Below are 17,309 nucleotides of genomic sequence, written 5' to 3' on the forward strand. Positions count from 1 at the left end.
GTTATTTCGTCTAAGCTCATCACCTGATTCTCACTAACCCACCCTGATCCCCGGAGACCCCCAGCTTGGGGCCGAGGCTCGTATTCATTTGATCTGATTTGTTAGTTGTGCTGAGAGGGAGAGAGAAGGGAAGTCAATTGGGGAAAAAAATAATAGAAAAATATTAAATTTTATGAACTTCAAAGTTTCACAATGCTTTATGGTTCCTGTGAGTCCAAGAGGGAATCTGATATCCCATTTTGAAATCTAGACTTGTCTTGTTTTATTTGTCAGAAATGTTTAGAACACTTAAATCTGCCAAGACCCCGAGGGGGCCGGGAGCAACATTTTGAAAGTTGTCCACGTACCTCCCTCCTTTCTTCTCTTTTCTTACCAGTCACGTGCCCCGCTCGAGAAGCAGTTGTTAGCTTTTGCCTGTTTGGTTTGTTGCAAGGCGTTCTCATGTGAGAAAGGTACCTTGAAGGAGCACAGAGGGCCCACTGGGAAGGCAATCAGGGTGCCGGCAGGAGGTGGTGTCTGAGCTGGTGACTGGCCAGGCCGAGGAGGGGAGAAGAGTGTTCCAGGGAGAGGAGATAAACATGGAGGTGCGAAGCATGTCCTGGGAACAGCAGTGAGTGATTTAGAATTGCCCGGGTTTAAGTTGCAGAGAGTGAGGGAGGGGGTGCTGAAGAGGGAGGTAGAATCAGGGTTCAGATAGTGCAAAGGGCTCCCTCTTGAGGGTGGCGGGGACCCAGGAAAGTGCTGGGATCACTTCTGTGTCTTAGAAAGAGTGACCCGCAGCATGGAGGATGTGCTGGGGGGAAAGACATGGGAGGCAGGAGGGCCAGTAGGAGCCTGGCAGATGGAGGAGACGGGCACGGGGCCCGTCCACAGACATGTGGACTCTGCCCCGAGACGCCAGGCTCGGTGGCTGTGGAGGGGAAGGGATCACAGAGGGAGGAGCCCAGCACGGCTTTGTTGACTTGGAGGACAGGGTGCCACCGACTGAAATGGCACGTACAGGAGGAGAAGCAGTTGTGGGGGGTGGGTGACGCGGGACGACGAAGACCAAAGGGCAACACCTCTAGAGTTGGAACCGTAGGAAGCATTACTTGTGTTGAGTTCTTCTCACTGTCCCTCAGAATACACTCCAGCTGTGGCAACCCACCAGACTCGTGGGGACCGGCGCTGTGTTTTACCTCGTCTTCTTCCCCCCCTACCAGCCTGGCCTCACAAACCAGATTCTCAGGATACGATAGCTACTCGTCACACGGGATTCCCAGCACAAATGTTGGAGCTCTTTCAGTCCAGCATTTCCCAAAGAATGTTCCGAGGAGCCCCAGGTCTGTAAGGTGAGAGGCTGAAAAGGGATTCCAGGTTTAACCTGGGGAACGCTGAGATCCACACAGTTAAACAAAATTTCTTTACTGCGGGACTTCTCAGAGCCTTGAATGTGCTCGCATGCATGTGAAGCCTCAAGATGGGAGATTTAGAAGGCTGCCTTTGATGGTGGAATCTCTTTGGGGGAACATTCACTGTAGTGCTAGTTCACTGGAAACGCTTGGGGAAGCTGATTAAGACTAAGCTCTTGTTAAAAATAGTACCATAAAATGTCTTAAAGCACCCAGGAAAATAGAGACGCAATAATGATTATGTACCCATCTCCCAGCTTTGATAAATTATACCATATGCCCTACTGATCCAACAGTCTTAAAAAAATTTTTTTTTAAGTTTACTTCTTTATTTTGAGAGAGAGAGTGAGAGCGAGAGAGAGCAGGGGAAGGGGCAGAGAGAGAATCCCAAGCAGGCTCCGCACCAGCAGCCCTGAGCCCAATGTGGGACTCGGGCTCACAAACCGTGAAATCATGACCTGAGCGTAAACTAGGAGTCAGATGCTCAATCAGTCAACCGACTGAGCCACCCAGGCGCCCCTTGACTCAACAGTCTTAAGAAATATAATATGCCAGATGCAGCTAATTCCCCTGTTTCACCCTCCCTGATCCCATTCTTTTCTGTCTCATTCCTGATGTAAACCACACTCCACACTTGGTGTCCATGCGTGTCTTACACACTTACTATGTATCTGTGTATCACGGACAGCATACACCGCCGTTGGAAAATGTCGATGTTTAATGTCTGAATGCAGCGGAATGGTATTCTTCCCCACCTTGCTTTCCCCCTTCGGCTGTAGTTGTGGGGACTGTCACTCTATGAATATACTACCAGCCATTTATTTATTCTTCTGTAGATAGACCTCTGGTGTCTCTCTTCTGTAGATAGACCTCTTGTGTCTTTGCAGTTTGTTACTAGAAACACAACTGTGGGCACCATTCTTGGCCACATGTCTCCTTGTACACATAAGTGGGAGTTTCTCCGAGGATTATTCCGGGAAGGAGAATTATGGCAACATTCCCAGGAGGCAGCATCTCCTTGTTACACTGAGTTCCTATTCATCCACATTCTTACCAACACTTGGTATTATCAGTGTTCCTCTCATGTTTCTTATTGTGGAATATTGCTGTTGGAATTTGCATTTTCCTAACTACTTGCCATCCTGATTACATCTTTTCAAACGTTGACTGGCCCTTCGGTTTCTTCTTCCACGACTTGCCAGTGTTTTCCTTTTCTGCCTGTTTTTTTTTTTTTTTGAATCGTGTCTTTTTTTAAAAAAAAATGATTTTTGGGGCGCCTGGGTGGCTCAGTCGGTTAAGCAGCCGACTTCGGCTCAGGTCATGATCTCGCGGTCCGTGAGTTTGAGCCCCGCGTCGGGCTCTGTGCTGACAGCTCAGAGCCTGGAGCCTGTTTCAGATTCTGTGTCTCCCTCTCTCTGACCCTCCCCCGTTCATGCTCTGTCTCTCTCTGTGTCAAAAATAAATAAACGTTAAAAAAATGATTTTTTTCTCCATCCTATGACTGGTTTTTAATTTTGTTTATGACATTCTTTGTTGTACAGAAGTTTAAAAAGTTTGATATTGTCGGGGCGCCTGGGTGGCTCGGTCGGTTAAGCGTCCGACTTCGGCTCAGGTCATGATCTCACAGCTCATGAGTTCAAGCCCCGCGTTGGGCTCTGTGCTGACAGCTCAGAGCCTGGAGCCTGCTTCGGATTCTGTGTCTCCATCTCCCTCTGCTCCTCCCCTGCTCACGCTCTGTCTCTCTGTCTCTCTAAAATAAAAACATTAGAAAAAAAAGTTTGATATGGTCAAATTTACCAGTGTTCTTCTATATGGATTGTGTTGTTTGTGACTTCTTTATAAAGTTCGCCATACTTATGAGTTAAAACATACTATATATATATATATATATATATATATATATATATATTTATTTATTTTTTTTCCTGTCTACAAGTTTAAAATTTTGCTTTTCACATTTAGGTCTTCAATTCTTCTGGGTTTCGTTGTGTGCAGTTTGGGACAGGAATCTGATTCTACTGTTTTCCATTTAAATTATCAATTATTCCAGCACTGTGTATTGAGTGAGCTGTCCTTTCCTTATTGATTTGTAAAGCCACACCCATCATATGTTGGGTTTACTCACAATTGCCTTCCCAGTCTGCCACATTGTAGCTGAAGAAATGGGGGTCCCTTGAGGAGGCAATCAGGTGGCTCCGTGCCCCAAGGAGGTGGCCGTGGGACAGGAAGCCCGGTCATACCGCATGAGGTCCAGGGATGTTCCAACCACACCATGGAGCAGAGCAGGTGTGCCTGGTGGTATTTTCTTATCCTCTTTCCTTTCTTCCCCCTTCCTCCCTGCTTGTCTTCCTTCCCTCCTTTTTCTTCTTCATCCCGGGTGGCTTGTGTTTCTGCCTTGAGAGGTATTAAAAAAAACCCAATCAATCAATTACTTTAACCACATATAGTTAACATACCATGTTATTTTAGCTGCAGGTGTACAATATAGCGATCCAACAGTTGCATGCATGTCTCAGTTGCTCATCAAAGTGAAATGCACTCTTCATGCCCTTCACCCATTTCACCCACCTCCCACCCCACCTCCCCTCTGGCAGCTACCATTTGTATTTATCAGTCTGGGTTTTTGTGGTTGTTGTTGTTGTTTGTTTTTCTTTTTTTTTCTTTGTTCGTGCATTTGTTTTGTTTCTTAGATTCTGCATTCAAGACCTGTCTTTATGCATGACGCTGCCATCCAAACGCAGCTAATCTTCAGGCCAATGATTTGTCACAAATATGGCTGGGTAGATAACATTTCCTTTTCAGGAGCCGGGGCTGGTTGGGCTGACCTCTTTTCCATTCTGGAGACATGGATGGCTGGGGCTATTACAATCTACAGCACTTTGCCTTGATTCATGGCTACTAATCCCTGCAGATATATTTTTATTTTCCTGGATATATTGGATGTGCAGGTGCTATATATTGGAAGAGCCTGTTGTTTATTGACACGAGCCCAGTAAAGAGTCTGATTAATCTCAAAAACAAACAGAGAAAAGTGGAAGGTCACACTCCGGATCAAGAGCCTCCATTAGATCCCTGATCCCTGAGTTATTATTTCCGGTTGAGAGAAATTCTCCCGGTGGAGGTGTCAGGAGACAGAGGACGAACACACGAAGTGTGTGCAGGGCCGTCTTGTTCTCTTCTAAAGCTTTGCTCTCTGTGCTGGTCAGACGTGCTTCTCTGACTCACCGTTTTGGAAAGGAATCCCGCATGTTCTCGTATGATCCCATTGTCTTATAGATGGTTGCTTGGAGATATTCCGCGCCTTCCCCTATGCCCTTGAGGGACTTGGAGGTAAACTTTTTGGGCTCCTCTGTGACCTCAGAGGATCGGATGTGCCTGGTGAGGTTCCTTTGATGAATTCATGACCGTCTCCTCAGGGATGTTCGGGCCGGTGTCCCACGTGTCTTTGTGGCCACCAGCATTAGCAGGAGAGCAGCGCTGGCTGTGGGTGGCTGCTGTCTCACGTGGGGCCGAGCCTGTGCAGGAGAGGAGGACATGGTGGAGGGAGCACGGGCTAGGAAGTGGTTATTTTGAGATCTGAGATCAATCACCCAGGTCGGATTTGTACTCCTCCTCCCTCTCACCTCGACATTCTGGCTCTCTCCTTTTGCCTCCTGCATGCCAGCTGCCCTACTGTTCCACTCTCTTCCTCCGCTAGTGCAGTATGCCTTTTGTCTGGAGAGTGGGAGGAAACTTCTCACGATTTCCCTGGCTCCCGGCTCTCTTTCTGACAATTCACCCTCCACATTGGCTGCCAAGGGGAACTTTCAAAAAACCCCGAACGAATTGTGTTATGTCTTTGGTTAAACCCTTCCAGAAAAGGGGCCGGTATTTTAACTTGGCGATGATCCAGAGGTTGCACAGATCACTCCTGTTCACATCCTTGCACCTGTGCTCAGGTCAGAGAGAGGCTGAAAGTGTGGTGCTTCCCTGTGCAGACATATGCCCAGCAACATGGCGGCAACCAGGAGGACGGAATGGATTTGGTGGTCAACTAGCTGTCTCTGCCACAGCATGGGGCTATTTGACATGTGGTTGTCCCCTCCCCTTCCCGTCCAGCTCCCTCTGGAGAACATCTCAATATCACTTCCTCCAGGAAGCCTTCCCTGGATCCCCCCCCACCCCCGTTGTCTAAGCCACCCTCCCCTTGGCACTCCGATGGCACCCCTCATATGAGCCCATGGCACTCAAATTCTCTTTCCTGTCTTTTGCTCCCTAGTGCACCGTGAGCTCTCTTTGGGCAACTGCTTCTTCATCTTCATGTTGCCTGTGCAGAGTAGACGGCAGGGCTCAAAGTAGGGGATCAGTGAATGGGTCATGGGTAGATGGATACTGCGAGGTTGGGAGTCCCTTTGTGGTATGGGTGACAAAATGTCTAAAGCTCTTTTTAGAACGTCAAAGAAAGACGCCAAAATGGCGGTCTTTATTATCACAGAGGCATATATTGTATGCCTTTCCCTGGTGCAGGGCTTCTGAGACCTGGCTGTACAATTTGAATCACCCAAGGAGAGAGTGTGAGCAGTATAGCTTATGGGACCCCTGCCCTCGGACAATGTGAGGAGTGAAAATGAGGTGAGGGCTGGGGGAGCGTGTGCTAAAAACAAGATCCCTGGGGGTCGTGCTGCAGCCAGCCCTTGGGGAGAGGGCTATGAGGTTGCAGGAACCCAGTGGAAAATGAATTATGGAGGGACCCTGAGCTCCTTCCATTAGAGATGCGGTGGGACTAACCTATTGCCTGCCTGCCTGCCATTCTTGTCTCTCCCTCCCTCCCTTCTTCCCCCCTCCCCCCCAGTGATGACTTTTATTACACTCAGTAGCTAAGGGCTGAGAAACTCTAATCAGAAATGTATCCACTTATCCTGAAGCTTCTTAACTCCATCCAGTCAGTCCCTGTGGATACAATCTGTGGTGATTACATTAGATGAATAGCTAATGCCTTTAGTGATCCCGGGTTCCACATCCCCTCTGGGATCTGAGCCAGCACCAGGCCGTCCTGACTCTCTGCTCCCAAGGCTTTAGGCTCTGAGAAAACTGGAGATTCTAGAGCTGGGACCCACCTGGGGTCTTTTGGAGGAGGTCCAAGGACCCTGCGGTTGGGGCTCCTCTTTTTATCGCATTTCAAAGCAACGGAGTATTGAATGGCCATTGTGTCTACCTGCAAAGCAGGATACAAAGAGGCTAGCCCCTCAAGTTTTCTCATGACCTCCCTCAGAACCGTTACTAGAGCCCCCAGGGGGAAATGGATAACTTTAGCGAAAAAATTACATTTAGGAACGCATGGTAAAAAGCCAGATTGCTAGAATATAAGTCCATTGTTTTCTTGAACTCTAGGCAAGTGGCAGGGATCATAAACTCTGAGGCTGTGGTGGCTGGAGAGGTAACTTAATGTATTAGGGAAGAGCGGGGACTGTGGCAAACTAGAAAGCATCTAAGAGCATTCTCATTCAGAGTCTAAGGAAATAGTGTGTCAGCCACACCAAACGACCACACTGTGGGGTATTCTTATGGTCAAGCCTGCGATGCCCCTTGTACCAGTGTATCTGTCCTGAGACCTAACTATAGGGCATCTTTGTTTGTTTTCTCTTGTGTCCCTCACCCCCGCTGGTGTTAGGTGAAGTCCAAGTCCCAAAATTTACTCCACGGCAAAGGATCAAAGATCCTCCATTTTTGGCCGGTGGGTGGTAATTCACACTCTCAGGAGTTAGAAACCCGAGAGGGGCTAGTCCCCGCCTTAACTTCAGGAAAGGTGCACGGGCTCACTGATGGGCTCACTGATGGCCTTCGAGGAACTTAGCTAAAGGGGCAGGGGCACCCATTGAGGAGACGGAGACCAGGAGACGACAGGAGATGGGAAGTGCTCATGGTTGTTTCGAAAGAGAGAGTCCAGAGGGGGCTGGCGCAGAGAAGGCTCTTCAGAGATGGGCTCGAGCTGGTCCCTGCAGGGGAGCGGGATTCGGATGGCCACAGTAACAAGGACAGTAGCTAGTGGCTCTTGGGCTTCGCACTTGCTCTGACTGGTGACATTTCGTCCTCACCACAGCACGACGAGCAGTTCTATTTGTGTTGTCTGCTTCATTTATTTATTTATTTTTGTAGTAAATGTAACTTATTGTCAAATTGGTTTCCAGACGACACTCAGTGCTCATCCCAACAGGTGCCCTCCTCAATGCCCATCACAGTTGGGACACATGACTCTTTTAAACGTTGGCTAACCACAGCTAGCACTTACTTACCTGCCAGGGGCTGCTTTTAGCACTGCGTGTAGACTTACCTATTTAACCCCGTGAAGCGGGGTTTATTATTATTACCCCCCGCCTCACAGATGGGGAAACTGAGACGCAGGGAGGGTAAGAAACTTGCTGAGTCTTACCCTGCTGGTAAGGGGAAGATCTAGAAGTGAAGCCCAGACAGGCTGGTTCCCACGTTCTTGTTCTTAAATCCCACATCCACTCCCTAACTTGCCTGACACCGCACGTTACTGAAGGGCGATGCAGGGATAAATTCCAGATCCGGAACGGGGAGCCCTCAGTGTGTTTCACTGCCCCCCAAAAGGAGGGACTCAGCTAGAGTGTGAGAAAATGTCCTTTTAAAATAAGAAATTTAGGGGGCGCCTGGGTGGCTCAGTCGGTTAAGCATCCGACTTCGGCTCAGGTCATGATCTCATGGTCCGTGAGTTTGAGCCTCGCGTCAGGGTCTGTGCTGACGGCTCAGAGCCTGGAGCCTGCTTCCGATTCTGTGTCTCCCTCTCTCTCTGACCCTCCCCCGTTCATGCTGTCTTTCCCTGTCTCAAAAATAAATAAACATTAAAAAAAATTTTTTAAATAAGAGATTTAGTTTGGGGGCACCTGGGTGGCTCAGTCGGTTAAGCATCCAACTCTTGGTCTCGGCTCAGGTCATGATGTCGCGGTTCGGGAGATCGAGCCCCGCGTCAGGCTCTTCGCCAACAGCTTGGAGCCTGCTGGGGATTGTCTCTCCCTCTCTCTCTCTCTCTCTCTCTGCCCCTCCTGTGCTCACGTGCATGTCTCTCAAAATAAGTAAAAAACTTAGAAAGAGACTTAGTTTCAAATGTTTGCCCAAGGCAAATCAGGCAGACGGTGTAGCGAATGCCAGGAAAGAAAGAAGAGCAGGCATGGGGCGCAGGGTGCAGCCCCCGGACAAGTGAGGAGTCGGGTGGCTCCAGGTGGGACAGGTGGCTGGATCCTAGTAGGATCTGAGGCAGAGCCCGAGCCGGGACAGTTGAATTCCACGGAAGTTCATTTTGAAAACGGGCATCCGTCAAATACGTTGATTACAGGGCGTTCGAAAATGTGGTGTCTTAAGAGAAAATGGGAGACGCGTCCAAAAGGTCAGAAGATGACTGTCGTGGGAAAGATAGTTTGTTTCCCCCGGTTCCCAGGGGGAGGGACTTGTGGCACCCACGGGGCGACAGGGGGAGGCACGGGTCGGCCGGGAGGCAGAGGGAGCAAGGGGAAGTCAGGGGCCCGAGCCTTTACTGTGATTTCCGAGGAATGTGTGAGCCAGAGTCTATAGGTTTACCGTTGGCTCCTTTGAATACTGTCATTGGGGGTGTCCCTGATTGTCTGGTACCTGGCGCTGGGGTGTTTGGGGCAGGAGGATGGTGGCCCAGAGTTTGAGAGCCCCGTGAGAACTTGCTGGAGGAGGTGGTGGGTGCGGGCCCTGGATTGGATGGCTTGTATTTGTAAAGTGCCCTCGCAGGGGAGTTTCTTATCTCAAGGAATTGGCTGCTCCCAGGAGAGACAGTCCCTCCAGACTTGGCCTGGCTCCAGACATCAAAGCATCAGACTACAGAAAATAAAAGCCACAGTTAATACGTGGACCCTGGTCTGACTTCTCTCCGGGGTACGGTTTCATCGCAGCTTTATGATCTCAATCTATGTGACGGTAATTTTTCCAGGGCATTGTTTTCTTTTTTTCAGAGGTTGAGCCTATCACGAGGACACCCCTGTCTCCTCCCCCATTTAATTATTCTTGGACTCAGCAAGGGTCTGGGCACATGGTGAAGGGCACACGGCTTTGCTGTGCCAATGGTAAGATGTTGTACTGTGCGCACGGCCCTTCCTGGTGTCTGCCGTGTCTGTCACTAGAGCCTGTCCTTTGGGATAAGGACGGGTCGTTAGACCGTTGTGCGGGATGTCCACTGCACAATAGCTCCACACCTAAGGAGGTGCCATTCACTTGGTACGTGTGGACATTTATCACACATTTCCAGTAGATGGCAGTCAAACATCTTAACCTAACAAAGTCTTATCAGGATGACTTTTCTGACAAATAGAAATAAAGTGCCTCTAAGTTGCACCTGGGTCCTGTGAGGGTCCACTGAGCAATGGTCCTGGTCTCATGGGCCACCCCGCTATTCTCTGACTCTGCAGGAGCTTCAGCTATGCCCCGTCACCCAGCAAGAGATGGGATTCTCTGTCCAGCCCCCGTGAAAGTTGCTTGTAGTTCCAAAGCAGCCCGACTTTCGACTCTGCTACCAGAGCCCCAAGTTGAGAGCTTGAGGCTCTCAGAAGGTCCCAGAAGGTCCCAGAAGGTCGGAGGGATGGCACACAATTTGAGGGGGTGGTAGGTGATGTCTGGAGTCCTGACAGCCTGGGAGAGTGGGAGGGCTCTGGGACCCTGGGGCGGGGGGTGGAGGGCTTTTGTGGTCAGAGAGAAGGGCAGGACACGGGGGGACATATGCATTCAAGATGTAGGTCAATTGTTTAATGAGTCCTGTACTAGGGAGTGAGCAGGATACTAGAAGATTAGGTCCAACTACTTAGACACACGAAGTGAGGTAAGGCCAGGAAGGTGCAGCCTTGGACTTGTGTTCTTTTCTGTGGGGGAGGGGTTGGGCGTCTTCCTGGCTCTTGTTCCGCTCGGTGCAGGACCAGCAGTTAGTTTATCATCTGACCCTCTGTCCCTCCTGGGGGAGGTCACTGTGTTTGTTTTGTAGAAAGACTGCAAAACCACAGAGAACGAAGGTGAGACCTTAAGAGCGCAGTGACACAGGGATCCCATGAGGGAATGATGGCGGGCAAGGTGGTGAGACCCTAAGTTCCCAGTGAGGGGGGCCTGTCAGGGGAGGGGTCCCTGGGGAAGCGGTCATTGAGGGGGAACAGGAAGGTCTGATGCACAATCTGAGTTTCTTGTGCGGTGTGCTGTGGGAGCTCGCTCCCTGGACAACCCCTCCCTCAGGCTTCAGTGAACTTTGAGGCACTCACCGATGGTCTGTGTGGACGTTTTTGTGGCGTGTGTATGCCTCTGTGTGTGTGTGTGTGTGTGTGTGTGTGTGTGTGTGTTTGAGAGAGAGAACTGGGGAAAAAAAAGCTCAGGTTCAGGCCTGGCCGGGCTGATGTGGTGCAGAACAGCAAAGGCACGAGTGGAAGCAAGTCCAGAAGGAGCAATGGCCATTTCCATGTAAGCCCCTTAGGATCTACGAAATCTCGGTGAAAACTTTCAACCTCGCGAACTGTGGACTTAGGGCTTTCGCTCACTTCTGCTAGACATCAGACCCTAGCAGACCTTCGAGTCACACAGATTAACTGGTGTGTGGCAGAGCTCTTAGAAGACTTCCTGATCCATAGAGGTACGCACACCTGTAGAACGTTTGACCCAAGAAAACTATTAAAGGACGCACCTCGTCCTATCAGAAGAATTTATCCTTCTCTCTGTCTCCTCAGATACAACTACGGTTGGGGAGAAGCGTTCAGCAAATACATTCTTTTCCTTAGCAGATACGTCTTTCAAGAAATAAATTTGGAGTGGCTTTATTTTCATTAATTCATCCATTTGTTGACTCATCATCTGTTTGTTAGCAGCCTAGAATCTGCTGGGCTGTGTTCTTGGCACTGGGGAGCCATGGAGAAGGTGGCCGCCCTTAGCGGATTTCAGGACGCATGTGGGATTGATCAGAGTAACAAGAATATAGAGTAGCTCAGGGTCACATGTTTAGCAATTACTTTTAATTTGCTTGACAGACGAATTTGCTTGACAAACTGTGGCAGGAAGATCCCTAGGTAGACATTAGTCCATGCTAGAGAAAAGCCAGGTCTACTGTCTAGCCCTGTCTGATACACTTATGAAGTTTTTGTCTTGAGAGCAGGAAGGTGGATCTGACCCAAAGGAATCCTCAGCGAGGAGTCTCAGGGATTTGGCCTCACCCACTCTGCTTTTCCATTACTGAGACTGTGTGCATTCGCAGTCTCACGCTGGCTCTATAAAGGGATTGCAAAGTTGTTCTGAAAACCGAAGATAAAATTGCTTTGGAGGGCTCTCATTTTGGTCTCCTGGTGGGTTGTAAGCAAACACATTCTCGAAAGCTGAGCAGTGGAGCCCAATTGTTTCAGGCCAGGAGGACGACACAGATGCCAAGCTTGTGCTGCTTTGGGAGGCCCAGGTGCCTGTGGTCTATCAGGAGGCGCCATGTTGGGTGCTAATGACAGAGCTGGGAGAGATCCGACCTCCACCCCCCACCCCGGGGCAGAGTAGGGGCTCAGTGCATGCTTGATAAAGGGGCAGAAAAGGAATTGATATACAGTGCCAGATCCTCCAACGCCCCCCTTCCTCTTTTCCCCACAGATTTGTGTGTTTTCCCATTTTAAAAGTCAAATAAAACTCACCCCCTTTAGTGCGTACTTCTGACCATTTTTAAAATAAGTATCTAGTTGTGTCATCACACTCAGGAGGGGGAATGATCCCATATCCCCCCAAATTCCTCCACATCCCAGCTCCTAATAAACACTAATCGATTTGACGTCCCTGTGGTTTTGTCTTGGTAAATGTCACATAAACGAAATTATAAGTGTTAAACCTTGGAGTCTGCCTTCTTTCACTTAGAACAATGCAGTTGCCATGTGGCTGTGTTGTTGGGTGTATCAGTAGTTCACCCCTTTATTATGGCTGTGTAATAGTCCACCATGCGGGTGTAGCAGTTTGTTTATCTATTCACCAGATGAGGGGCTTTTGGGTCGGTTTTCACTTTTGGCAGTTGGGGAAAAGTCGCAATAAACCTTTCTGTACAGGTTTTTGTGTGAACATAGGCTTTCATTTCACTTGGGTAAATCCAGAGAAGTGGGATTTCTGGTTCATATGATAAGTATATGTTTAACTTTGTAGGAAATTGTCAAACGGTTTCCCAAAGTCTACCATTTTGCGTTCCCATCAGTGTGTATGAGAGTTTCAGTTGCACTGCATACTTGTCAGCACTAGGTATTGTCAGTTGAGCACCACCACCACCACCACCACCACCACCAATTAACCATTCTAATGCATGTGTAATGGCATCTCACTGTGGCTTTCATTTATATTTCTCTAATGATGAATGATATTGAGGATCTTCTCATGTGCTTATTGGCCATAGGTACATTGATGGTAATGTGTCTGTTTATAACATTTCCCCATTTTGGGTGGTTTATTTTCTTATTATTCACTTTGGAGAGTTCTTTATACATTCTGGATACAAATCCTTTATTAGATATATACTTAGCAAATATGTTTTCCCAGTTTTTGGTTTAGCTTTTCATTCTCTTAACAGTGTCTTTTAAATCAGAGAAGTTTTTAAACTGATGCTTACCAGAAGGGAGGTGGGTGGGGGGATGGGTGAAATAGGTGGTGGGGATTAAGGAGTGCACTTCTTGTGAGGAGCACTGGGATGTATGGAATTGCTGAGTCACTATATTGTACACCTGAAACTAATATAACTGTATGTTAACTGTACTAGAATTAAAATAAATAAATAAATAAATAAATAAATAAATAAATAATAGAAATTCTTAATTTTGATGAAGTCCCATTTATCAATATGTTTTTTATAAACTGCGTTTTCGGTGTCATGTTTACAAATTCTTTGCCTAACCTGTGATCATGATGGTTTTCTCCTATTTTTTCTATTTTATTTTTTAAAATCTATTTATTTATTTATTTTGAGAGAGGGGTGGGGGGAGAAAGAGAACAAGCATGAGCAGAGAATCCCAAGCAGGCTCCACACTGCCAGTGCAGAGCCTGACATGGAGCTCAATCCCACAAACCATGAGATCATGACCTGAGCTGAAATCAAGAGTTAGATACTTAACCAAGTGAGCCACTCAGGCGTGCCCCTCCTTTTTTCTTTTAAACGTTTAATTTTATATTTATGATCCATTTTGAGTTAATGTTTATGTCAGATGTTGAGTTTAGGTCAAGTTCCTTCCTTCCTTCCTTCCTTCCTTCCTTCCTTCCTTCCTTCTTTCTTTCTTTCTTTCTTTCTTTCTTTCTGTCTTTCTTTCTTTCTCTCTTGTACATCCAATTGTTCCAACATTATTTGTTAAGAAAGCTATTTTTTCTCCAATGAATTTTCTTCGAATCTTTGTCAAAAATCAACTTGCCATATTTGTGTGAATCTATTTCTGGAATGCCTATTATGTTCCATGGACCCATCTGTCTATTTCTTCACCAATATCACACTATCTTGATTATTGTACCTTTAGAGTAGGTCTTAAAATTGAGAAGTTTGGATCTCATGACTTTTTTCTTCTTTTTCAAAATTATTTTGGCTATTTTAGTTTCTTTGCCTTTTCATATACATTTTATAGTAGTCTTGTCTATATCCACGAAAACTCAGGCTTGGATTTTGGTAGAAATTGCGTCTTAATCATTTGGGAAGAATTGACATCTTTACTATGTTGAGTCTTCCAGTCCATGAATATAATATACCTCTCCATTTATTTAGGTCCTCTTCAGTTTCCTTCATTAATGGTTTGTAATTTTCAGCATACAGATGCTGTAAAGTTTTGTTAGAGATATACTTAAGTATTTAATTTTCTTTCTTTTCTTATTGTAAATGGTGTTATTCTTATGATTTGTTTCTAAAGAATATGATTGATTTTTAAAATGCTGACCTTGGGGCGCCTGGGTGGCGCAGTCGGTTAAGCGTCCGACTTCAGCCAGGTCACGATCTCGCGGTCCGTGAGTTCGAGCCCCGCGTCAGGCTCTGGGCTGATGGCTCGGAGCCTGGAGCCTGTTTCCGATTCTGTGTCTCCCTCTCTCTCTGCCCCTCCCCCGTTCATGCTCTGTCTCTCTCTGTCTGTCCCAAAAATAAATAAAAAACGTTGAAAAAAAAAAAAATAAAATGCTGACCTTGTACCCTGTGACTTTGCAAAACTCACTGAAGATCTCCAGCCTGACATTCACTCGCTTGTTAATATAATTTATAGTCCCTAGGTCTTAGTCTTTTTTATTTTACTTTATTTTATTTTATTTTATTTTATTTTATTTTATTTTATTTTATTTTTTGCTGTTGTTCTTTGAAATTCTCTATGTAGAAATTTTCTATGTTGTCTGTGAATATGAATAGTTTTCTTTCTTTTTAATATGTATACTTCCTTTCCACCCTTTGTTAATGTTCTGGCTAGGGTTTCCAGTACAACTTTTTTTAAATGTTTATTTATTTTTGAGAGAGAGAGGGAGAGACAGAATGTGAGCAGGAGAGGGGCAGAGAGAGAGGGAGATGCAGCATCTGAAGCGGGCCCTGGTCTCTGAGCTGTCAGCACAGAGCCCCATGTGGGGCTTGAACCCACAGACCACGAGATCATGAGCTGAGCCAAAGTCGGATGCTCAACTGACTGGGCCACCCAGGCGCCCCTATGATTTTTAATAAGAGTGGAGAGAGTAGACATTCTTGCCTTGTTCCCAATTTTAGGATGAAAATATTTAGTCTTTCACCATTATGGATGATGTTCACGGTAGGTTTTTGTAGATATCCTTTTTTAGAGAGAGAGAGAGACTCTCATCCCCTTAGATAGGCAGGGCCACAGACCCAAAGACAGGAAGTGCTTTTCCAGAATACATGGTTAATTATTGGCAGCCTGGGACTAGAATCCAGGAGGAATGATCCTCAGCATTTCCACTTTGCCAGGCTGCTTTGAAAATCCTGTGTCCTTGAAGGGTTACTGTTTGTTTTGGCCATTTAGCAGAATTGTCAGGGCACGCTTGTTAATTAAGCAAGAATGTGAAGCAGATTAGTATGAACAGGTATATATCTCACTGAGAATGACTAGACGCTTTCTGGAAAAGATGTTAGACAAAGAGCTGGGGGTGGGGAGCGCTTGAGTTTGAGGTACCAGAGGACATGCCAAGAGGATAACGGCGCAGGTAATAGGATGGCCAAAGTTTGGAAGAAAAATATCACCACTGCCACAGGCCTGCTGCGTAAGCCCGAGGTTGGCAGTGGGCACCTCTCCCTGTATTATCCAGCTAAGATTGGCCCCATCTTCCATTTTATGTCCTGTGGGAAGTCGAATGTCTTCACCAAGGTTTTTGCGAATTCCTGTTTACACTTGTTTCTAGTTACTCCTGGCTAGGATTCTGGCTTTGCCAAAACAGCATTTTCTGCTGGTTTTTTTTTTTTTTTTTTTTTTGCAAGTGCTCCATTATTTCTGCCCTGGCCTTGACCCAAACATGTGAAACAGATCTATGTTATTAATTCCTTTCCATGCAAACAAACTCTCCAAGACTACTGGGTTGTGTCAAAAGGACTCCTACTGGTTAAGTGTAGGGCAATTTGACCATCAATAAAAATAATCACTACTACATTGAACACAGTAAATATGTTTAAATACAGGAGCACATAGCAATTATGATAATAATAATAATAGAAAGACCTCACTTATAACCTTTGGATTCTAGGAAAACTATTCAGTATTTCAAAAGTTGGCAAATTAAGGGTGCGTAACAATATTTATTCTGCTCTTACCATGCTAACTGAGCCTCAGGGTAATCAAGTAGTTGACAAGAAGTTTTTCTTTATAGAAGCTACTAGATGCAGAAGGAACAATCAAATTAAAATGCCGTTATTTTGCAACTTCTAATGAAATAATGGTGTGGGCAATGATCGTCAGTGGCATCGGTCATAAAATGAGAAGCGGCTGGATGTTACACGTCTCCCAATGAAAGTTTTCAACACTCTTCAGGAGACAGTCTTGCTCAGAGAAACCAAATTATCGAAAGAGTTGACTGGATGACAGCTTCCTTTCTTTTTCCAGGTGCGGAAAGAAATGCAACGATTGTCATGGGTCGATAACCGTGGAGGCTGACTGATGGCTACCTGGGGTTTTGTTGTTTCCCTTCACGTACATTTGAAAACTTCCACAATTTGTATCTTTCCTTATTGTCCTAATGTAGCATAAGCAAGAGAAACCGCACCCACAAAGCCACTCTGTGTGGTAGATGTTTACCGAAAACTCAGGGGTAGGAGCCAGGGAGGTTACACCAAGCTTCACCTAATAGTTAATTTAATACTGGATATTAGACTTCTTTTTCTTAAACGCTGTTCCTCCACTTTGTCAACAACTCAACACCCAGTTGACTTCTGGGTTTGGTTTCCCCTCTGTCTACCACTGCCTCGCATCTCTGGCGATACCAGAAAACGCTCCTACTTCATCGTATGGGGCGATTTAGCAGTCCCCTCCCCCAAACTCAACTCCGGACCTTCCTCTGCAAACCCAGTGTTTCACTGCTGTGCTAGACAACGGATTCTTTCTCCAGATTTCACAGCTTCCCTTTGTATCTGATAGAGTAAAGACGAAGCTGCCCTAACGAAGTAAGCCCTAGCGCCATGCCTCAAAAAGAGAGAAAGCTATTTCTCTCTCCATACTGGCTCTGGGGATGCGTGGTCCAGCTCCACTCTATGAACTGTTTTAGGGACCCAAGTTCCCTGCCTTTGGTGCCCCAGCCCTGGCGCAGGGAATCGCCGGTGAGAACGGTGAGGGAGGGGGTCCACAGGAGCAGACCTGGAAGTTGCACACATCACTTCTGCTCACGTTCCGTCCTCCGCCACCTGGTCGCCAGGCTCCCCAGCCACCCAGTGCCGGGAATGTAGCTTCTCTGGGACCTTGTCTGCAG

At 46.8% G+C, this 17,309-nt stretch overlaps 1 long non-coding RNA gene across 1 annotated transcript in view; it reads left to right on the forward strand.

The window, feature by feature from the left end:
* The window catches only part of LOC132673761 (uncharacterized), a 34,866-nt gene extending 18,202 nt beyond the window's left edge, over positions 1-16,664 (forward strand). The window contains exon 3 of the long non-coding RNA XR_009608192.3: positions 16,451-16,664. This is a non-coding gene — a long non-coding RNA (uncharacterized LOC132673761). The remainder of the gene's footprint in view (positions 1-16,450) is intronic.
* The last annotated feature ends 645 nt before the right edge of the window (positions 16,665-17,309 follow it).

This window comes from Panthera onca, chromosome C1 (genome assembly GCF_046562875.1).
Source record: "Panthera onca isolate mPanOnc1 chromosome C1, mPanOnc1 haplotype 2, whole genome shotgun sequence".
Classification (NCBI taxonomy): Eukaryota; Metazoa; Chordata; class Mammalia; order Carnivora; family Felidae; genus Panthera; species Panthera onca.